Below are 24,286 nucleotides of genomic sequence, written 5' to 3'. Positions count from 1 at the left end.
GGGGCCTGCGCGTCCGGAGCCTGTGCTCCGCAACGGGAGAGGCCACAACAGTGAGAGGCCCAAGTACCGCAAAAAAAATAATAATAATAATAATAAGCACATATAGTTGGGATCAGATTACTTTCATTTTGATAGGCACAAAGAGTTAGAAATCAGGATAGCTGTTGCTTAAAGTTGGAGAGATCATCAAGTTTGAAAAGAAGCAAAGACAAATAAGCATTTATGTAAATGACTAACATCAGACCCTTTCTAAGGTTATTAGGGAAGGAGATAATGAGCAAGATGGCATCGAGTACTTAAAAGCTAAGGAGAAGGTAACCCTAGAGAGGTGATACAGAGCAGGAACAGAGAATGAGATGCCAGAAACCCTGAAGGTTGACAATATTGTCTTCACATCTTTTCTTTTCTTTTTTTTTTAAATGGTTGAAAGTATTATATTTCTTCATCTTGCCTTTATTTTTTTAATGAATTTATTTATTTATTTTTGGCTGCGTTGGGTCTTTGTTGCTGCGCAGACTTTCTCTAGTTGCGGAGAGCAGGGGCTACTCTTCGTTGCGGGCTTCTCATTGTGGTGGCTTCTCTTGTTGCAGAGCATGGGCTCTAGGTGCACAGGCTTCAGTAGTTATGGCACGCGGGCTCAGTAGTTGTGGCTCTCGGGCTTTGGAGTGCAGACTTGGTAGTTGTGGCGCCCAGGCTTAGTTGCTCCGCAGTATGTGGGATCTTCCCAGACCAGGGATGGAACCCGTGTCCCCTGCATTGGCAGGCAGATTCTTAACCACTGCACCACCAGGGAAGTCCCGTCACATCTTTTCTGAATCTCTATTTTCAGAATTTGTTCTTGGATTCACAGAAGGTTCCTGGAGGTATCTGCAGCCTATAAAACTGTATACACAGAGAGGAATCTGGGAAGATGGCCAGGAATCTATATCCCCACCCAGACAACAACTGCACCAGCAGAAACTGCCAGGGGAAGGTTTGGATAGTAAATTGCAGTTAATTTCAGTCAATTTCAGTTCCTAGCACAGTAGCAATTATGCATCCCCCACTCTTAGCCACCTGGTAGGTTGACAGCTGTGCATTTGTTCCTGGAGGAGCTTGCATACAGCTTCCAGGAGCCAGTGTGAGCAAAAAGGACCTTATCCTCCAAATATCAGGGATCAGTGCTCTGACTGCTGATTGCTGCTTCTGATCACAGAAGTGTAGACAAAGAGGCAAACAGTCATTGTTATTGCACCTCCTCCCTTTATTGCAAGCCTCTCCTCTGCTGGTTGAAGAGACTTCTGGGGGAATTTAAAAGGCTGACACTAGGGAGTTCCCTGGTGGCCTAGTGGTTAGGATTCTGGGCTTTCACTGCTGTAGCCTGGGTTCAATCCCTGGTCAGGGAACTGAGATCCTGCAAGCAGCACAGTGCAGCCAAAAAAAAAAGAACATATCATTAAAAATAATAATAGTTAGGGCTTCTCTGGTGGCGCAGTGGTTGAGAGTCCGCCTGCTGATGCAGGGGACACGGGTTCGTGCCCCGGTCCGGGAGGATCCCACATGCTGCAGAGCGGCTGGGCCCGTGAGCCATGGCCACTGAGCCTGCGCGTCCGGAGCCTGTGCTCCGCAACGGGAGAGGCCACAACAGTGAGAGGCCCGCGTACCGCAAAAAAATATATAAAAATAAATAAATAATAATAATAATAAAAATAAATAAAAGGCTGACACTCTCCCCCACACACTTCATTTTTTGCTTTCTTTTTCCCCTTTTGGGAGCCAGACATTAAAGACTAGGACATTCAAAAACAACTGTATAGGGCTTCCCTGGTGGCACAGTGGTTAAGAATCTGCCTGTCAATAGAGGGGACACGGGTTCAATCCCTGGTCCGGGAAGATCCCACATGCCGTGGAGCAACTAAGCCTGTGCAGCACAACTACTGAGCCTGTGCTCTAGAGCCCATGAGTCACAACTACTGAGCCCGTGTGCCACAACTACTGAAGCCCGCACACCTAGAGCCCATGCTCTGAAACAAGAGAAGCCACCACAATGAGAAACCTGCACACCGCAATGAAGAGTAGCCCCCACTTGCCACAACTAGAGAAAGCCTGCACTCGGCAACAAAGACCCAACGCAGCCAAAAATAAGTAAAATAAAATAAATAAATTTATTAAAAAACAACAACAGCAACTGTATATACAGGCAAACTTACAAAGTAAATGTGCAAGCTCAAGGCTGAGAAGAGACCTAAGAAGACCTTAGGTTTACTCCTGAGGCTGATCCCCAGCACAGAGACAGCCTACAAAATTTTTTTTAAAAAACAGCAAACCCTGGGAAAAGGGAGAATCTGATTTCCAGAATTTCCACATTATTACATTCATATGTCAAGTGTTCAACTACAACAACAAAAACACAAGGCATACAAAGAAACAGCAAAGTATAGGCCATTCAAAGGGAAAAAAAAAATCAACAGAAACTGACCTTGAAAAAGACCAGATGGCAGATATACTAGACAAAGACCTTAAAATAACTACCTTAAAGATGCTCAAAGAACTAAAGAAAAATGTGGAGAAAGTCAGGAAAACAATTGGTGAATGAAATTAAAGTATCAATAAAGACATAGAAAACGTAAAAAAAAATAATCCTTGAGCTGACAATTACTATAACTGAAATGAAAAATTCACTAGAGGGATTCAAAGGCAGATTTGAGCAGGCAGAAGAAAGTGAACTTGAAGATCGAACAATGGAAATTATCAACTCTGAGAAACAGAAAGAAAAAAGTTTGAAGAAAAGTGAACAGAGCCTGTGGGTCATCATCAAGTGGACAAACTTATGGATCAAGGGAGTCTTAGAAGGAGCCAAGGCAGAAAGGGACAGAGAGAATATTTTTTAAAATAATGGTTAAAAATTTTCCAAATTTGATGAAAGATATGAGTATAAACATCCAAGAAGCTCAATGAACTCTGAGTTAGATGAACTCAGAGACATATAAGTTGCCCATACATATTTCTATGTCACAGCTCCACAGATCTGTGCACAATGTTCTTTATGCCTTCTCTCTACCACATGCCACCTCACTTCCAATTTGACTCCACCCTCCTCCCACCATTTTCTCCACTTCTTTGTCATAGCCTGAAGATAAGGCTAGGACAATGCACTCAATTCAGAGAAGTGCCACTTGGGTGGTTGAAGTTGTCATAAACTTATACACCGGAGATTGAATTAGCTCTCCAGGGGAAAACTTCTTAGGGCTACTCATGCCTGCAGTCTGATTTGAAGATGCCTCATTGGGAGTTACAGGGGGAGCCACTCTCTCTATCACCAAAAAGCAGACAAATTAAGTGCAATCCATAAAACTCATCTACAAACTTGAGAAATTTTAATGTACAAGGAGGTTGTTTTGATATGGGCATGGTTAATGTTGCAAGTAAAAATGAAAACAGAAGTGCATCCCTTAAGTCTAGAAATAAGAATATATGTCACTTTATCTTGAGCAATCTGCAGGAGGAAGACAACATGAAAACTTGGTCCACGTTAAATATTCCTTAGCTGAGATGGGTGACAAATTGTTTATGAATTTGAAGAAAATGTTAACATCTACCCAATATTATTGCCCAAATCCACAGTTCATATTCAAATTGCATTTGAATATTTGAAATATTCATTTCAATATTATTGTACCTACAGTCCAAATTCAGATGTAAATGGTCTAAACATTCCAATTTATACTTGAAGTCCATTAGATTGGATTTTTTTTAAAAAGCAATACCCAGTTATATGCTACCTACAGGAAATGCATTTTAAACCTAAAAACACAAATAAGTTAAAAGAAAAAGGGAGACTTCCCTGGTGATGCAGTGGTTAAGAATCCACCTGCCAATGCAGGGGATACGTGTTTGATCCCTGGTCCGGGAAGATCCCACATGCCATGGAGCAACTAAGTCCATGAGCCACAGCTACTGAGCCTGTGCTCTAGAGCCCGTGAGCCACAACAACTGAGCCCACGTGCCACAACTACTGAAGCCCATGCACCTAGAGCCCGTGCTCCGCAACAAAGAGAAGCCATAGCAATGAGAAGCCCTTGCACCACAACAAAGAGTAGCCCATGCTCGCCACAACTAGAGAAAGCCCGCGCACAGCAACGAAGACCCAACGCAGCCAAAAAAAAAACTTAATTTGTAGCAAATGAATAACAATGATACAACTATACAGTTGTACCAAATCAACCAAAGTTGACTGCTAAAAGAAAACTTGTTTAATCATTACATCAAACAGTCCATAAATGGTAGTACCCTTTCCCTCTACCAAATAAGAAAAGGAAAAAAAAAAGAAAAAGGGATGAATAACGATACACCATGCTATCTAATCAAAAGAAAGTTTGAACTATATTAATATCAAAGTAGATTTCAAAATAAAGAATATTACCAGGAATAAAGAAAGTCATTTCATGACGATAAAAAGCTCAATTCACATAAGCACATAACAATCTTAAGTGTTTATGCATCTAATAACAGTGCTTCCCAGTACATGAAGCGAAAACTGATAGAACTGTGAGAAGTAGACAAACCCACAATTACAGTCAGCAATTCAGTACCCCCACAAAACATGTGAAAGACCTGTCCACTGATAACTACAAAACTTTGCTGAAAGAAATTGTAAAAGACCTAAATAAAATGAGAGATATACCTTGTTCATGGATTAGAAGACTCAACATTTTTAGGATGTTAATTCTCTCCAAATTAATTTATAAATTCAGTGCAATCCCAATCAAAATCCCAGCTGGCCTTTTTCTGGGAATTGACAGACTGATTCTAAAATTCATATGGAAATGCAAATGACTGAGAATTGCCAAAACAACTCTGAAAAAGAACAAAGTTGGAGAGCAAATGTTACTTAATTTCAAAACTTATTTTAAAACTACAATAATCAAGAGTGTGATATTGTTCCCAATCTTAGAAAGTTAAATATATACCTACCTCATGACCCAGCCATTTCTCCTGGAGATATTTAACCAAGAGACTCTTGAGGACACATGTGCAGAGTAAACTCAGAGCTAGGGCTTGACTCTCTAAATAGGCTCCGTGTGTGGCCCTGTAGATTACAGTAGTATATCTTTTTCTGACTTCTCAAATTTTCTAAATCTCTGTTTATCTTCATTTGTACTCAGAGACATGGAAAATACCTAGAGATATCTCTGGCCTACACAACTGCACACAGATGTGGGAGTTTTGGTACACTATACTGTATCCTGTTAAACTTTAAAGAGAACATCTCAGTATTGTAAATAATTTCCTTTCTACTTTGGCCAATTTGATTCTAAGAACAATTTATTCTCAGAAGACTCATTAAGTAAATTGTCACTGCACTTAAATTCAACTGAAGCATAAACTATTTGATTTCAGCAAAACTGTCATAAATAAGGCTCATTACAAGTATAGGAGCTCATTTTCTTCTAATATGACTTGGTTTAGAAGCAGTGATTAGTTTCATCCCATCACTAAGCTTTTATTCAACTGGCTTTTGCTCTGACCCTGGCTGTTGAGAGTTCTCTTGGTTTTCCAGCAAGTTCATCTTTATTTTTATCAAGGACAAGAATCATCATATTTCAGGGTTGGGAATATCATCTAACTGTAATCCCTATTTGATGTTTGAATTCCCTCCACAACACCCCTGCAAAATGATCTTCCATCCTCTGTCTGAATAACTCTAGTGTTAAGGAATTCACTATTTCTTATGGCAGTATATTTTATCTATGGACAGCTCTGGGCATTTGAAAATACCTTCTTAAATTGAGCTGAAAAATGTCTCCCCATAGCTCTTCTGCACTGGTCTTATAGCTATCCAAGGAGCACCATTGATCAAGTCAATTCTCTTTTCCCCATGACAGCTCTTCAAACGATAACACAGCTCTATCATTCCTACCCATCCCATTTTGGTCTGCTCTGTTCTCTGCTAAACATCCTCAGTTCCTTCTCTAAGCACCTTTGATCACCAGATAAATAATGCTTACTAGCATCACTCACCCCACCAAGAAGACACTGATTCTACTATAGCTAGAAACACATGAGCATTATCATAATCTTAATTCAGTCCACACATTTTTTTCTGAACTCCTAGTTCACACTTTATTTGTAGGATAAAACTGTTCTTGAAGCTACCTAAATCTTCAAGCATTCTGAAAAGCACTCAAGCATCACCAACAAGCATCACTTATTTCAAGCTGGAAATCACAGGCAGATGAGTCAGAAGATTTTGAGAAGAGTCTCAAATTCTCTTGGCATCCTGCAAAGAGGCATCCTTGGACCCAGTTGCAGTTGGATGTTCGATGGGGCTGTGCTCCATTTGAGACCTGCAGAGAAGGAGAGAGAGGCGTCTTGATTTCCCAGTGCGCAGGTATTATGATAACCTCCACCCTTCATCTGAAGCTGCCCTCCAAGTGCTAATGTCAAGCTCCCTGCAGGGATGAGCCACCAAAGTTGCCTTCTGTGGCATGTGGCTTGATATGGCACTCTTGTTTGGCCCCCATCTTGTGCTGATCCCACTTTCTATCTCCCCTAGTGTCTTTTCCCCCATGGGAGCACTTCCTAACCAATCATTTTTACACAAATCCTTGCCTCAAGGTCAACTTTGGGCATCCACTTCACTCACCATGTCACTCACCATCATCAGGGAGGTCCTGGATATCAGTGAGTATTCTAGAATCCCATCCTGAAGCTCTGTTTGCTAGGATCACTCCTGATACAAGTTATCTTAATTTGGTTCCCATGAAAGCAGACCCTGAGATAAAGACCTTGGTACAGATAGTTTATTTGATATGTAGTCCCAGGAAGCAGGAGTAAAGGAGTGGGAAGGGTGACATGGGTTTAGTGGAATCCTTTCAGGGTCCTTGGTAGAAGCACCCAACCGTCACCAGCATATTCCTCACTGCATTTGTATAAGAAGTGTCTTCTAAGCTCTACAGGGACCATAGTAAGTCAATAGATTCTCGGTCACATCTCCGTGGCCTCAGCTCAGATAACCAGGCTGTCTCAGCTCTGGTCCCTGTATACGATGCTCCAGCTGGCTAGCCCAGGCTCGTTCACATGGCAGAGGCAGAGGTCCCAGTACATAGATTAGAAACACACAAGGGCTCTGGAGGCCAAAGCTCAGAATTGGCACATGGTCATTTTTGTAATAGGGAAGAACAAAACTGACTTCATATTGGATCTGTTTCTTTTACTTTAATCTTTGTATTCTATAGCTTTTGTTACAAGGTAATCACTAAAGGGATGGTGCCCATAGCTTAAAGTATACATAATGGCCCATCTCTGAGAACCCTGCCTCCCAAGCCTGAGTGTTAAGCTAAAATACCTTTGTTTAAGCTCACAGGAAACATCCAACCAGGCTCACCTGTGAATGGCTGCAGGAAAGAAGAAATTAACACATCCCCTCCACAGTCTGGCTGGAACCAGGAAATGTTTTCAACAACCTACCACCTTTTTAACTTTACCTCCTCACCTCCCTCTCTTTCTTCTATAAAAGAAACTAGCATCCAAACGCGGGCAAGATAGCCCTTTGGGACACTAGTCCACCATCTTCTCAATCTGCTGGATTTCTGAATAAAGTCACTATTCCTTGCCCCAACACTTCGTCTCTCGATTGATCGGACTGTGGTGCAGCGAGCAGTAGGAGCTTGTACTTAGTAACACTTTCACCTCATGCTATTGGCTAAAACAAGTCACAATGCCAGCCTAGATTCAATGGAAAGGAAAATAGACTCCACCTTTCCATGAAAGGAGCTTTAAAATCACATTGCAGGACTTCCCTGGTGGCGCAGTGGTTAAGAATCTGCCTGCCAATGCAGGCGACACAGGTTCGAGCCCTGGTCCGGGAAGATCCCACATGCCACGGAGCAACTAAGTCCGTGCGCCACAACTACTGAGCCTGCGAGCCACAACTACTTAAGCCCACGTGCCTAGAGCCCGTGGTCTGCAACAAGAAAAGCCACCGCAATGAGAAACCCGCGCACCACGACCAAGGGTAACCCCTGCTCGCCACAACTAGAGAAAGCCTGCGTGCAGCAACGAAGACCCAACGCAGACAAAATAAATAAATAAATTTATTTTTTATTTATAAAATCACACTGCAAAAGGCATGGGTACAGGGAGGAGTGAAAAACTGTAGATATTTCTTTAATCTACAACAGAAAACTACATAGAAACTAAAAAACATAAACTACTGCTATATACAACATGGATGACTCTCACAGACAGTGCTGAGTGAAATAAGCCAGACATGAAAGAATGCATACTGTACTATCCTATTAATATAAATTCAGAAACAGGCAAAACTTAAGTGTAGGGTTTATAGATACATGCTGAATAAAGTATTTTTTTAAGTAGGGGATTAATTATCCTAAATGTTAGCATGGTAGTTACTTTGGGATTGGTAGTTACTTTAAGACCAGTGGAAAGGCATTACAATTGACAAGAAACACACAGGGGTTTCTGGGTTATTGGCAGTGTTCCATTTCCTAACCTGAGTGGTAATTACCTGGGTAATCAGTTAAAATCATTAAGTGGTAGATTTATGCTTTATTTTTCTTTGTGTTATATCTCATGGTAAAAAAAAATTAAATACTGTATGATATTGGCATGACAACAAAAGAATGGACAATGGAATACAGTAAAGAACTGAGAAACAATTCACACCCATAGAAGAGAATTTGATATACAGTAAATGTTGCATCACAATTTAATGACAAAGGACACACTGTTTAGAAGAGGGTGCTGGAAAAACTGGTCCACTAGAGGGAGAAAAATAAAACTGAATCCCTACCTTCTAAAGTATACAAAGAGAGCTCCAGAAAGATTAAAGACCTCAAGGCGAAAGACTACAAATTAATGGTAAATATTGTGGATTAATGTCTTTCTGACATACGAGGCGGGGAAGGACTTCTAAAGAACAGCAAAAGAAAAAATCATAAGGCCAAACTAATTAAGTTAATTGCATAAAATTAGGAAAATTTGTTCAATGAAGCACAATATGATCAAAGTTAACAAACAGATAACAAATTGAGTGTTATTTGTGATGCCTAAAACGTATTGTTTTAAAAAAACTAATATCTAACATATACAAGGAACTCTTAAAAGATTAAAAAACAGGAACCCTAAAAGATAAATGGACAAAGGAAATGAAAAGACAATTTGTAGAAGGGGAAATCAAAAAGGCTGGCAAACATGTGAAGGGAAGCTCAAACTCAGCTATCAGAGTAACACAAAGTTTTAAAATAATAAGATATTACTTTATTAAGCTGGCAAAAATAATAAAGCTGAGAATACCAAGTGTTGGCAGGGATGTGGGTATAGCGGGACCTCTTATGCTGTTGGTGGGCGTGTGGACTGGTGCAGCCACCCTGGAGAGCAATCAGACAGTTCTTAGTTATACATCATTGTATTTTGTGACCAGCAAGCCCCACTTCTGGATATATTTCTCCAAAAAATTCCCACTCAAATTCACATGAGGACAACTCCAAGAAGGTTTATTCCAATGTTTGTGGTGGTAAGGATCTGGAGGTTATCCAGAGTCTATCCAAGAAGTAAACTGGAAAATAAGGAGTACCGTGTAGCAGTCAGAAGCAACTGTTACACGTACTAGAGCAATATGCATCATGCTGAGAGAAAACAGGAAGAAAATAATGAGATCTAGAGTGTATATCACTTATATAAATTAATACACCATACCCAACAGACAATACACATCTTAAAAGAACACATACAACTGAACGCATATACATTTAACTGGATGGTTTTCTGTAAGGGCAAAGAGGCAAATGAAAGTGGAGATTGGGTTTATGGGTCCTGCCCCAACCAATGAGTTCCATGAACCAAAGACTGTATTGAATTCAACCCTCTAAGTCCAAAGTTCCCTCAAAAAAAAAGAGGAAAACCTCAAAGAGAACAGGAAGGTTTGCAATGAAAAATAAAATCTTTCTTCCTCCACAGTTTTTCTCTCCATGGAATCTGCTGCTAATGTGTATGTGTGTGTGTTGCACATTTTTTAAGAAAAATGCTGAATGCATTTACTAGGACATGTTTGTGCGGATGGGTAATTTTTATTTCTATCACATTGTTTTCTACCTTGTTCTCTTTGCTTCAGAATATACTTTGGGCACGTTTCCCTTTAAGCACTTACAGGGACTTCCCTGGTGGCACAGTGGTTAAGAATCCACCTGCCCATGCAGGAGACGCGGGTTCCATCCCTGGTCCGGGAAGATCCCACATGCCTTGGAGCAACTAAGCCCATGCGAGCCACAAGTAGTGAGCCCGCATGCTGCAACTACTGAAGCCTGCGTGCCTAGAGCCCGTGCTCCACAACAAGAGAAGCCACCACAATGAGAAGCCCAAGCGCTGCGTGGAAGAGTAGCCCCCGCTCCACGGCAACTAGAGAAAGCCCGCGCGCAGCCAATAAACCCAAAGCAGCCAAAAAAAAAAAACCAACAACAACAACATAAGCACTTACAGATCTATCTCCTTTATTAACAGCTGTATTATATTGATATACTCCAACTTAAATGTCCTACCAATAGATATTAGTTTGCTTTTTAAGTTGTTTGCTATTAAACAAATTTGCTTTTTAAATTGTTATTAAACAATGTCTTGCAAACATTCTTGCACATAAATTTAGGGGAAATTTTAGCAAGCATATTCACGATGTAAACCCCAAGTACTGAAATTTCTCAATCAATACAGTCAAAATATACACACACTTAAATATTTGATAGATAGGCTAAATTGCTTTCCCAAAGGTTGCAACAAAATAAAATCCCATCAGGGACTTCCCTGGCCGTCCAGTGGTTAAGACATTGCCTTCCAATGCTGGGGATGCCAGTTCGATCCCCGGTTGGGGAGCTACAATCCCACATGCCTTGTGGCCAAAAAACCAAAACATAAAACAGAAGCAATATTGTAACAAATTCAACAAAGACTTTAAAAATGGTCCACATCAAAAAAATATTTAAAAAAAATAAAATACCATCAGAAACATGTGAAAGTACCTATTTCCCCATACTTTTGCCAGCTCTGGATATTATGAAGCTTTTCTTTTTTACCAATCTAAAAGTTGAAAGATTGTATCTTGTTGATGTTTTGATCTCCATGTTTTTAAAATATGAGTGAGATGAGTATGTTTCCATAATTTTATAGACCATTTATACTTTTCCTGTGAACTGTCCGTTCTTATAACTTGCGTATTTTCTTTTGAGTTGTTTTACTTTCTCTCGTTCATTTGCATGAGCGTTATTTTGCAAAATAAGGCAATTAGCCATTTTATCATATGTTCTGCAATTACATTTTCACAGTCTGTCTTGTCTTTTGCCAAACAGAAGTTTAAAATTTTTATACAGATTTATCAGTCTGTTCCTTTATGCCTTCTGGGGAACAGATATTTTAAATTTTATTTTGTCACTTGGAAGTTTCTGAGAGGATTGATTAAAGTGTCTGAGGTGAAGAGGGAGGAGGGGAGCAGCTGAGACAGTTGCAACTTCAAGGCAGAACAAAGAATTTAAACAAAGAGGTGGCAGGGGTGTTAGTGGCAGCAGAAATAGCAGCCCTACTGGGGCCCATTCCAGGGAAGCAACATCCCAGCAGAGCCTGCTGGATCCTTGCACTTAATGGGAGCTCTTAGCTACACCGGTAAGCAGCCCAGACTGGTCATGAGACCTGAGAAACATGCCTAGTTCTTCCCGGACGCAGCAGGGAAGGGACCTCCCCAGGTAACTGAAATTCATAATTATCTGGTTCTTTGGAGACATTTCAAAATAGGGTGTCATTGTTTATTAAGCTGGCAAAATTGGGCATACTTATAATATAAACCTCTCAGTCTGAGTTTCTCAATCACGTTTCCAAGAGAGATTAAGATTGATAAATAGGACTTCCCTGGTGGCGCAGTGGTTAAGAATCCGCCTGCCAATGCAGGGGACACGGGTTCGAGCCCTGGTCCGGGAAGATCCCACATGCCACGGAGCAACTAAGACCGTGTGCCACAGCTACTGAGCCTGCGCTCTAGAACCCACGAGACACAACTACCGAAGCCTGTGCGCCTAGAGCCCGTGCTCCGCAACAAGAGAAGCCACTGCAGTGAGAAGCCCATGCACCACAATGAAGAGTAGCCCCCGCTCGCCGCAACTAGAGAAAGCCCGCACGCAGCAACAAAGACCCAACACAGCCAAAAATAAATAAATAAAATAATTTTGGGGTGTCATTGTTTATTAAGCTGGCAAAATTGGGCATACTTATAATATAAACCTCTCAGTCTGAGTTTCTCAATCACGTTTCCAAGAGAGATTAAGATTGATAAATAGGACTTCCCTGGTGGCGCAGTGGTTAAGAATCCGCCTGCCAATGCAGGGGACACGGGTTCGAGCCCTGGTCCGGGAAGATCCCACATGCCACGGAGCAACTAAGACCGTGTGCCACAGCTACTGAGCCTGCGCTCTAGAACCCACGAGACACAACTACCGAAGCCTGTGCGCCTAGAGCCCGTGCTCCGCAACAAGAGAAGCCACTGCAGTGAGAAGCCCATGCACCACAATGAAGAGTAGCCCCCGCTCGCCGCAACTAGAGAAAGCCCGCACGCGGCAGCACAGACCCAACACAGCCAAAAATAAATAAATAAAATAATTTTGTGTGTGTGTGTGTGTTACGCGGGCCTCTCACTGTTGTGGCCTCTTCCGTTGCGGGGCACAGGCTCCGGACGCACAGGCTCAGCGGCCATGGCTCATGGGCCCAGCCGCTCCGCGGCATGTGGGATCTTCCCGGACCGGGGCATGAACCCGTGTCCCCTGCATCGGCAGGTGGACTCTTAACCACTGCGCCACCAGGGATTGAAAAATAATAATAAACAAGTTTTGAACTTTGCAAATTGGGTGATGCTGAAATTTGCCAGTGATGGCCAATGACAGAGCAGCTCCGTTAGCAATTTAATTAGAATACTTTCGAAGCCCCCTGTGGCAGTGAGGGTAGAACTGTGGTCATTTGGTTGAGCCCATCCTCAGTTTTTGATTCGAGATAGGGAAGGACACTGTAATTGGTAAGCACTGTATATTGCATGAAAGGGAGGGGGTAGCTGATGATGTCACCGTCTCCCTCTGGATTTACCTCTCCAACCTTTCCTGACACACCACTGACCACCTGGCAGAAGTGAAGGAGCTCTACAAGGTTGACAAAAAATCAGAAGGAAATTTTCATACCACACAGATGCCCCCCAAGAGCTTTGCTATTGTAAATATTACAAACTTGGATTACGTAGGCTAGAAGTGAATTGTACTGTGGATTTTTCTGTTTCTTGCAATTCTCTCATTAAGTTATTAGGCTCTTCTGTTTTATATTTTACTAGCATTTGTATTTCACAAACAAGTCCAATGGGGCAATTTTTGAAGACAAGGTGTGAAATGGAAGAGGAGAATTCTAGGCCGCGTCCTAAGGACAATTCTGATAAGATTAGTGATGAAGAATTATAATCTTCTGAGTCATTCCACTACACCATTGTAAAAAGTGGTCTATAAAAAATCCTCTTTACAATGAAAACTACCCCTCAATTGATTTTTTTTTTTTGGCTGCACTGGGTCTTCGTTGCAGCACTCGGGCTTCTCTGGTTGCGGCACACAGGTTCAGTGGTTGAAGTGTGCGGGCTTAGTTGCTGTATGGGGATTTTAGTTCCCCGATCAGGAATCAAACCTGTGCCCCCTGCATTGGGAGCGCAGAGTTTTAACTGCTGGATCACCAGGGAAGTCCCCCCTCAATGGATTTTTACACATGCTGGTAATCCAAGTTGTCCTAGTGCACTGTACTTCATTTGAGGCAAACAACTTACAAATGCAGCAATGGCTCCAGCAAAATGGAAAAGCCACTTAACGATAAATCAAAGCCATCTGACCCAGAAAAGTGCTGAATATTTCTAATGGCTACTGGAATCTCAAAGCAAACAGAGAAAAACTTTTGTTTACAAAAAAGCTCAGTGGAAAAGCTCAGGAAGCAAGTGATGGAGTAGCAAACTTACTGCCTAAAAACGAAAAATTACAGAGTTGATGAAAATCTCCTAATTCCAGGATATAAAATTATAGTGAGTAAAATACTTGGACAGATGCAATACAAGATACTGAAAAATTTCCGTAGCAGGGTATGTTGATGTATTTATAACTTGTCACATTATGTTAAAAAGGTTTTTATGTAATAAACTGAAAACAACCTCTTCTATATCCAGGTTGGTAAGTCGACAAATTTCACTAATGAATGTCATGCTGCAACATTTCTTAACGTGTAAATAATGGTAAAATTCAAGAAAAAATTTCTACTGCAAAGTGTTACCTGAAACAAGCAAAGGCCAAGATATATTTCATGTTTTGTTTAGTATCTAGAAACGAAAGGTTATCTTGGAGGATATTGGCATTTGTACTGATGGTGCCCTATAAACAGTTGGTTCTGTGAAAGGCTTTGCCCCTTGTGTAAAATAAGACAGTCCTGACATCATCACAACACACCGCTTTCTTCATAGGGAGGTGATGGTGTCAAAAAGTCTAGGAGATTAAATGAAAAACTGTTCTGGATGGTGGTACAAAAATGGTTAACTGGGCTTCCCTGGTTGCGCAGTGGTTGAGAGTCCGCCTGCCGATGCAGGGGACACGGGTTCGTGCCCCGGTCCGGGAAGATCCCACATGCCGCGGAGCGGCTGGGCCCGTGAGCCATGGCGCTGAGCCTGCACTTCCGGAGCCTGTGCTCCGCAACGGGAGAGGCCACAACAGTGAGAGGCCCACATACCGAAAAAAAAAAGGTTAACTTTATTAACAAAGACCAGGTCACTCAAGTTTGTTTTTAAATCTGTGGGGAAACCTGGACAAAGAAAGGGTAAAAATCTCTGCTACATAGTGAAACTTCCGGGGTCAGCAGAGGAAGACTTCTAACAGGGTATTTGAGCTCAAAGGTGAATTTCTGGAGTATGTTCCAGAAAGTCGTGGGCCAGATTCTGCTGAGTGCTTTAAAGATAAGAATGGCTCCAAAAACACGCCTACTTAGCAGATCCTTTTCATCACATGAGCCAGTTGAACAAGCCAATGAAAGAGCTTGGGAAAAATACTTTGGCTTCCTCAGAATGGGAGAAAATACTTGCAAATAAAGCAACTGACAAAGGATTAATATCCAAAATTTATAAGCAACTCATGCAGCTCAATAACAAAAAAACAAACAACCCAATCCAAAAACGGGCAGAAGAACTAAATAGACATTTCTCCAAAGAAGATATACAGATTGCCAACAAACACATGAAAGAATGCTCAACATCATTAATCATTAGAGAAATGCAAATCAAAACTACAATGAGATATCATCTCACACCGGTCAGAATGGCCATCATCAAAAAATCTACAAACAATAAATGCTGGAGAGGGTGTAGAGAAAAGGGAACAACAGATGAATGGATAAAGAAGATGTGGCACATATATACAATGGAATATTACTCAGCCATAAAAAGAAATGAAACTGAGTTATTTGTAATGAGGTGGATAGACCTGGAGTCTGTCATACAGAGTGAAGTAAGTCAGAAGGAGAAAAACAAATACCGTATGCTAACACATATATATGGAATCTAAGAAAAAAAAAATGTCATGAAGAGATTAGTGGTAGGACGGGAATAAAACACAGACCTACTAGAGCATGGACTTGAGGATATGGGGAGGGGGAAGGGTAAGCTGTGACGAAGTGAGAGAGTGGCATGGACATATATACACTACCAAATGTAAATTAGATAGCTAGTGGGAAGCTGCCGCATAGCACAGGGAGATCACCTCTGTGCTTTGTGACCACCTGGAGGGGTGGGATAGGGAGGGTGGGAGGGAGGGAGACGCAAGAGGGAAGAGATATGGGAACATATGTATATGTATAACTGATTCACTTTGTTGTAAAGAAGAAACTAACACATTATTGTAAAACAGCTATACTCCAATAAAGATGTTAAAAAAAAGAGTGATAAAAAAAATAAAATAAAAGCATACAGATAAATTTTGGGTAAAAAAATACTTTGGCTTCAATTAACAAGATTTAAAAGGAAATAGAATCTTTGGAAAAATCAAGCTGTAAAAGGAGATCTTAAAGTGTTTCTGCTGCTGCTTGGACTTGAGAGTGAGGAAGAGAGTAGGCAAGTATGAAAGTTAGCTTACTGGGATCACTGCATGGGGTAGAAAAAAAGAAAACTGATGTGTAGAAAAGAGAAAAAAGTTGATGTGATATGGAGGAAAATCATATGATCACACCAGCATCCTCCCCCCCGTGGGAAACATGGTACAGTCATACCATCATGCCTCCCCAGATAGTCCAGAACAGTGGAGGAATCTGTCTAGTGGGGACCCTCCTAACCCGCCCCATGTTTAGTCTGAGCACACACTCATGATGGAGACAAACCAGCCTTTCAAGCTTTTATCTCCCTCTCATTTTAGGCAACCAGTGTTCAATTGTCTGTTCCAATTCTCTGTCAGACCATTACTCTGGGACTTCTCTGGTGGTGCAGTGGTTAAGAATCCGCCTGCCAGTGCAGGGGACACGAGTTCCAGCCCTGGTCCGAGAAGATCCCACATGCCGCAGAGCAACTAAGCCCGTGCGCCACAACTACCGAGGCTGCACTCTAGAGCCCGCGAGCCACAACTACTGAAGCCTGCACACCTAGAGCCCGTGCTCCGCAACAAGAGAAGCCACCACAATGAGAAGCCCGTGCACCGCAACTAGAGAAAACCTGCACGCAGCAACGAAGACCTAACGCAGCCAAAAATTAATTAATTAATTAATAATTTTTTAAAAATTACTCTGAGGATGAGTGCGTTCCTTGATCTGAAGAAATGTTACTCGGTGGTCCAAATTGGTACAGTATCTTGTCAATTGAGATAAACATCATGATCACCATAAAACTAATCCACCATGGTTTGCATACAAAGTATATCAGCCCCTTCATAGGGAGAGTTCCACTAGGCATTTATAGGAAGAGAATAATCCCCCTTCTTCAGAGTAAACAAGTGTTAGAGCAGCTTTTACACAGTCCACCAGGCTTAGGAATAACCTCCCGTGTGTCTGGATCGTGCATAGATATCTGTATTTGTTTAGTAGTGAGCTGTGGGTCCTACATCAACCCCAATGTGTTCTTCCATGCTGCAATATTCAAAAGCAAGGAAACTGCCCCTAAATTAGTCACTCTCACAATCAATTTAGTAAAGGTTTTTGAGGAAGCTGATGACATTGATTCACAAAATGAGATAACTCCTTCACACTATTGCCCTCTCGTTTCAGTAGTTTTTTCGTTTTGCCCTCTTCAACCTGGACAAACTCCTTGGTGAACAGAGGTTGTAGACATGGTGTCTGCTGTCCCAGCATAAATTTTCCAGCACAGGTTTTAAATGAAAAACACAGATTTTATTATTTCTTTTTAGCTTCAAAAATAACATTTTATGTGCATATATAGGCCTACAGAAGAGATCAAGAAACTTATATATATGCATAATGACTTTGTAATTGCTAGACCTTTATTTTAGCCTGATCATGTCACTTAGTGAGAAATTTCTTTTTCAGTCTTAATAAAATAGTGTCTTAGGCTATTTTTATTCATATTGCTTTGGCTTGTGATTAATTGCTTTACTATTCAAAACTGTCAAATGTTTTTGTATTATAAATAACATTAATTAAAATAAATTTACAACCCTTGTTTAAGTTAAATATATCAAGCTGACCTTTCAAAAACTGAATCCCCACTTTGGCTTAAGCCAGTTATTTAACAGAAATGTATTATGTTTGCCTTAAGAGTTTTTAAAATTTATGAAAAGGGAAGAAAGAGATTAGTTTCAAATAAGGGTACTTAATCTTTAGCTACCTGATTCTATTCAAGATACACGGGCCAAACAAAAACAAACAAACAAAAAAAAACTTTTTAGCTTTAAATAGGAGAAATAATTACTCTTGCATATATTAAATACCATGTACCATACCTCATTAGTATTTCTTACAGTATGACTGTGTGATACAACTTTTAGACCTATTTAGTTAAGTTTTTTTTTAAATCAAGTAGGATTTTTTTTTTTAAATCAAGGGAAAACTGAAGTCTCCTCGCATGTACTACTTATGTGCAATAGAGTGAATATCCTTTGTGGGGAAGGGAAACCACACAAAAAGAGTAGGCTAATAAATTGGCCATAGTAAACAGATCCACAGAAAGTATGCTTCTCTACTCAAAAGAACACTGACTATTAATATTGGATTATTATATCCGTAATTTACTATCATAGTAACGAACCATTGCTTCAGATATAACAGTGTTTAAGCCAGAATTCCTTGAGACCTTCCTTTGAAAATTATTTCAAGCATTCCTTGAAGGTAGAAAGATTGAGAATGGCCTGCCTAAGACCCTACTGCCACTGTGTCAGTGTGACAGGTTTCTGTGCCCTCTTGTTTGCTCACTTTCTAATCGCTAAGAGTTCTGAAGAACAGTTTCACTGACAGCCAAGCCCAGGTCCCATTACAATATGATTTTTGTCCAACTTGAACACCAATACTCACTTGGACATCAGGTTTACTGCAGGATTGAAACATGGCTGCTAGTCTCTGTATATTCTCACGAGCTCCTTCAGCCAAAAAGGGCAGAATTGCTCTTAAATGAGGTAAATATACTAAATGCTGATGCAAAAAGATTTCCAGGACACCTTATAACATGAAAAAAGCAAAGTTACAAAGTGGTGTATAGCATGTAAACACATTTACATAAACATACCAAGTTATATAGTTACATGAGTTCCTGGCTGATTATATGTTCAGAGACATAGAGGTGAAGCTAAAGGTAAATTTGGAGGCAGAGACCGAATAGAAGGAACAAAATTGCCTCATCAAGAACCATGGAGGGGCTTCCCTGGTGGCGCAGTGGTTGAGAATCCGCCTGCCGATGCACGGGACACGGGTTCGTGCCCTGGTCCGCGAAGATCCCACATGCCGCGGAGTGGCTGGGCCCATGAGCCATGGCCGCTGAGCCTGCGCGTCCGGAGCCTGTGCTCCGCAACGGGAGAGGCCACAACAGTCAGAGGCCTGCGTACCACAAAAAAAAAAAAAAGAAAGAAAAATAGAAAGGAAATATGTTTGCAGTGGTTGGGAATCTGCCTGTCAATGCAGGGGACACGGGTTCGAGCCCTGGTCTGGGAAGATCCCACATGCCGTGGAGCAACTAAGCCCGTGAGCCACAACTACTGAGCCTGCGCGTCTGGAGCCTGTGCTCCGCAACAAGAGAGGTCATGATAGTGAGAGGCCCACGCACTGTGATGAAGAGTGGCCCCCGCTCTCCGCAACTGGAGAAAGCCCTTGCACAGCAACGAAGACCCAACACAGCCAAAAATAAATAAATTAAAAAAAAAAAAAAAAAAAAGAACCATGGAAAAGAAAGCAATTATAAGAAAAATAAAAACGTTAAATGAAGCAAATGGGATGAGAGTTGCTAAATAAAAAATTACAGTGTATGCATGTGTGTGTATATATGTATATATTATGTATATAGGTACATGTATGTATATGTATAGATATAATTATACATTTATATATAATTTTATATGATATTTCTAGGAGTCCTCTGGCTGAAGATGGGACAAACTGGTCCTTTCTTGGGGCAGGAACACAGTTATACCCTCATGACCTGAGTCATATTATTATTTGTTCTGAATAAAATGATCAAAAAGAAAACAAATACTTGCAAGAGTAGGTTATAATGCCAGTTACCTGTCAAGGTGCCAAGGATGCAAATCATCTTCCTCTCAACAGCATATGTGGTGAATTCCCTGGCGGTCCAGGGGTTAGGGCTCCGCACTTCCACCGCAGAGGGACACGGGTTTGATCCCTGGTCAGGGAACTAAGATCCTGCATTCTGCGTGGCCCAAAACAACAACAAACAAACAAACAAAACAACAAAAAAGCATATGTGGACTCATAGCAGGAAAGCCAAACTATACTAGGCATACTTTGGCAAGAAACTGTCTAATATAAAAGTATTGTCTCTGTCTATTTAAGCCTGACTCTAAAACTGGCTGCAGAATCCTGTATCTTGCTACAAGACTTAGACATGCAATATTTGAAAAAGAACAGAATTATTCCAGGTATAATTCCTATATCAAGGAATTAGGAAAAGGATAGTCAAGCGAACCCTTAACGGGAAGCCCAGGCTGAGCCCACATGAAGGCAGGACAGGGAAAGAGGCTCCACAGTTACCTTGGTTCTCATCTTCAGCCCACATTTAGACACCCTCTTACGTCCAAAGATGTGTTGGGTCAGGATGCAAAACTGTTTGAGTATAAGCTCACAACATTTGATCCATTTCATTATTGGACCCATAAAACACACACACACATAGATATATATAAATAGATATCTTAGAAGTTAAGAGCATGCGGCTTGGAGACAAATCCCACAGCTGATGAACAGTGCTGGTTGGGCAAGTTATTTAACTTCTCTATGACCCAGTTTCCCTGTGTGTAAATGGGGATAGTATCACCTATCAATACCTCAGTGGGTTTTTATAAAGATGAAAACACCTAATGAACCTGAGTTTGATACACAGTAAGCACTCAAAAAAAAAAAGTGCTGTTGGACCCTCCTTAGGAAGAAAGAGGCTGATTGTAACAGAAAACAATATCAGCTTGGCCACACGCCCACTTTCTCCAGCTGAATCTCAGGCTTTGACTCTCTGGGTCACAACACACAAGCCTCATGATGTCATAAGAGCCTCAAGGCATCGACAGAGAAGAGAGACGTCATTTTTAAAAAGAGAACTCCAAACAATAAATGCAAACCTGACTCTGGAGAAGTATAAAACATTGACTCTGCCCTTAAGGTACTATCAGCCTCGTTGGGGGTGATAAGAGGCACAGGGCTGAGACATAGAGTTTGGTTGGAAAGACCAAATAGGTGTATCCAAGAAGGCTTCTCTGCAGACGTGACTGCCTCCAGAGGAGATGATGCCTGTGCTGAGTCTTGAGGAAAGAGTAGGAACAATCCAGATGATGAGGATACAAGCATAGAAATACAGGGAAATTGTTATGTTTCTAGTTAAAGGAGCTTGTGAAAGCAAAGGGAAATGAAGCTAGGGAGAGAGGTCAGGGACAAATCAACAAAATCCTAGTTCAAGAAGCCAAGAATTTAAACTTTATCATAAAAGTCAATGGACAGCCATTGTTGAATTTTAGCAACGAGATGGACTTGATCAGATTTTCACCTTGGAAAGATCACCCCAGCTTAGTTTGGAAGTAACAGCAGAAGAGAGCTACAACTACACTCCAGGCCAGATACATGACCACTGCAATAAAATATAGCAACAGTGGGATGGGGAGAAGATTGACTTAAGTAGAGCAGATATAATATTGGCAGGATTTGGTGACAGTTGGATGTGGAAGAAGTGAGAGGAAGAATCATGGCTGACTCTGAAGTTTCTGACTTGGACAACTGAATGAATAGTGGTAAACATAAAATACAAGAAAAGAAACAGGGGTCCTGGAAGCAGATGAGTACAGTGCTATAGAAAGTCACAGAGGTCACTGTTCGCTGTGATGATAAGGGAAGGTGTTCAAGAGGCCCTACATGATGGACAGAACATGATTTGGTGTCTTTCAATAGAACCTCCATCCTAGTTTGGGGCTCTGATGACTCAAAAAAGTGAAGGCTGGAAAGAGGGCATGGAGATCTTGTGGGTGTGTCCTGGGAGGAGGAGAAACGGATGGCCTGACCTAAGGCATGGAGAGGAGTGGCTGCAGTCCAGACACCCGAGGACCTGCACAACATTGAGAGCTATTACTGTCACTCGGATTCTCTCCAGGCATCGAGCAAAGCACCTGGGACTCACCACCAAAGTAAGAAAGGTATATATAGGGACTTTCCTGGTGGTCCAGTGGTTAAGAATTCACGCTCCCTATGCAGGGGGCCCAGGTTCCATCCCTGGTCAGGGAACTAGATCCCACATGCTGTAACTAAGAGTCCACATGCCACAACTAAAGATCCCATGTGCCACAATTAAGACCCAGCCCAGCCAAATAAATAAATAAATAAATATTTTTTTAAAGTATATATAGAATATTTTATACAGATATATATTCTTCCCCAAACCCCATATGCCTGAGACAAGTGTCCCATCCTTTTGGCAAGAGAATGCTGTAGAACAATACATATGTAAAGACTTTCCAAGTAGGCATACATATCTTTTAAGAAATCAATTTTCTCATTTATATTGAAAGCTTCAGAAAAGGCAAATTTTTAAAATTTAAGAGGCAGAAAGTAGATCAGTGGTTGCCTGGTGCTGGGGGTAAGAACGGAATTACCTGTAAAGGGCTTGTAGAATCTTATTGGAGTGATGAAAATGTTCTAAGAATGTCTTCGTGAGATTGCTGCATCACTTGGCAAAGTTACTGAGAATGATTCAATTGTATACTTAATTTTTATAGTAAAATAGACTTCAATAAATTTGTTTTTTAAAAAAGAAATCAACTTCCAGATCTTCAACTTCTAGATGTGGTCCTTTCTAAAAATGATCTGCCTGAGAAAGCATCTATGTTCAAGGTTATGTAAAATTTCCTTTCCTACCTCCCCTTACCATTAGCCAAGCTCAAAAAGGGAAGAAAGTTATATTATTCTACTATGATGTATTGGTTCAGAATGAGAAAACCTCCCAGTTGCCAACTAAGACTATTCTACATATTGGTTTCTGGGATGCTTCATTTAATATTTAAATGCCTTAGGGCTTCTTACCTTTCTCTTTTTGATACTTAATTTTGTTAAGAGTGCTGGTATATTAGAAATTAAGTGTTTTAGCCTGTGTTGGGATGTTCTGAATTCAGATATATTGTCAGGAGCAGCGTGTGTGTGGACAATTTTTATGTAAGGACCTTTCTACACCTCAGTTCTTATCAAGGAACACATATGGGGGAGAGCTCTACAGGAGCAAAGCAAAAATAGCATTGATACAAAATAGTAAATGCTGAAACTAGCGTTTCCAAGTATTTAAAAATAACCATTCTTTTCAGGGACTTCCCTGGTGGTCCATTAGTAAAGAATCCGCCTTCCAAAGCAGGGGATGCAGGTTTGATCCCTGGTTGGGGAACTAAGATCCCACATGCCACGGGGCAATTATGCCCCTACGCCACCACTACTGAGCTCCCGTGACTCAATGAGAGAGCCCGTGTGCCGCAAGCTACAGAGCCTACGCGCTCTGGACCCCACGCACCACAACTACAGAGCCCACGAGCCCTGGAGCCTGCGCGCCTCAACTAGAGAGAGAAAACCCTCACGCCACAACTAGAGAGAAGCCCTCGCGCCACAATGAAGAGCCCGGGCGCCACCTCTAAGACCCGTCGCAGCCAAAAAAAAAAATTCTTTTCAGCTCTTCTCAACACTCAATCCCTAGATTGTGTCATTAGCTAGGAAAAAAATCACCTTTGGACAAATGAAGCTGAACTGTTTAGTGACACTTGTCTCCTTAGACTGTTTTCCAATACTACCAAAATTTCAAGATATATTAAATAAAAGCCATGAATAGAAATTTCAAATGTCTTCTTCAGAGTCAATATGAATTTATCAGAAAGTTAAATAAGTTAAAATTAGTTAAAGCTTATTTTATCAAGTTGCATCATAATCCATACATAATCCAGTGCCACTATCACTAACCAATCTTAAGGGAGCCCTTAATGCTGCCCATGATCATACTCTAGTTCCATTACTCTCTCACTCTCTTGACAACGGTTTCATTCTCTCTCTTCTCCTCAAACCTCCAGCACTTCACTCTCAGATGAAGACCTCACTTCATTTTTCCGTGAGAAAATTAGGCAATGAGAGAGACCTTCCACAAGCCCCCAGCACACTTCTTCCTATTTATCTTCTCTCATCTTACTCCGGATGAATTATAGGTGCTCTTAGCTAAAAGCTCACTCCTTGTGTTCTAGGTCCCATCTTTTCCTGCCTATTCAAGGATATTCCTCCTGTGATCTGCTCTCTCTCCTACATTGATAATCTTACCCTCTATCCTGGATCACTGAGATCATCCACATCAGTTTATGGATGTGTTGATTTTTCTCTCCTCTTCATCATCTTCTCCATCTGGCGACTGCCCTACTTCTCTGCCTTTTTTTTTTTTTTTTTTTTTTTGCGGTACGCGGGCCTCTCACTGCTGTGGCCTCTCCCGTTGCGGAGCGCAGGCTCCGGACGCGCAGGCTCAGCGGCCATGGCTCACGGGCCCAGCCGCTCCGCGGCACGTGGGATCTTCCCGGACCGGGGCACGAACCCG

At 41.3% G+C, this 24,286-nt stretch overlaps 1 protein-coding gene and 1 long non-coding RNA gene across 2 annotated transcripts in view; one reads left to right on the top strand and one right to left on the bottom strand.

Moving 5' to 3' along the window:
• The window catches only part of LOC102977728 (dehydrogenase/reductase SDR family member 2, mitochondrial), a 192,562-nt gene that overhangs the window by 149,932 nt on the left and 18,344 nt on the right, over nucleotides 1-24,286 (top strand). The gene's annotated exons all lie outside the window — the stretch shown is intronic.
• Nucleotides 6,073-22,450, bottom strand: LOC129392540 (uncharacterized). The gene is made up of 4 exons (XR_008618640.1): nucleotides 22,329-22,450; nucleotides 19,744-19,888; nucleotides 18,544-18,686; nucleotides 6,073-6,326 (listed from the first exon to the last, which is right to left on the bottom strand). It is a non-coding gene; the product is annotated as an uncharacterized lncRNA (long non-coding RNA).

Source organism: Physeter macrocephalus, chromosome 11 (assembly GCF_002837175.3).
Source record: "Physeter macrocephalus isolate SW-GA chromosome 11, ASM283717v5, whole genome shotgun sequence".
In the NCBI taxonomy this organism is placed as follows: Eukaryota; Metazoa; Chordata; class Mammalia; order Artiodactyla; family Physeteridae; genus Physeter; species Physeter macrocephalus.
The sequence above is the reverse complement of the archived record's forward strand: the minus strand, read 5'-3'. Positions and strand labels throughout refer to the sequence as shown.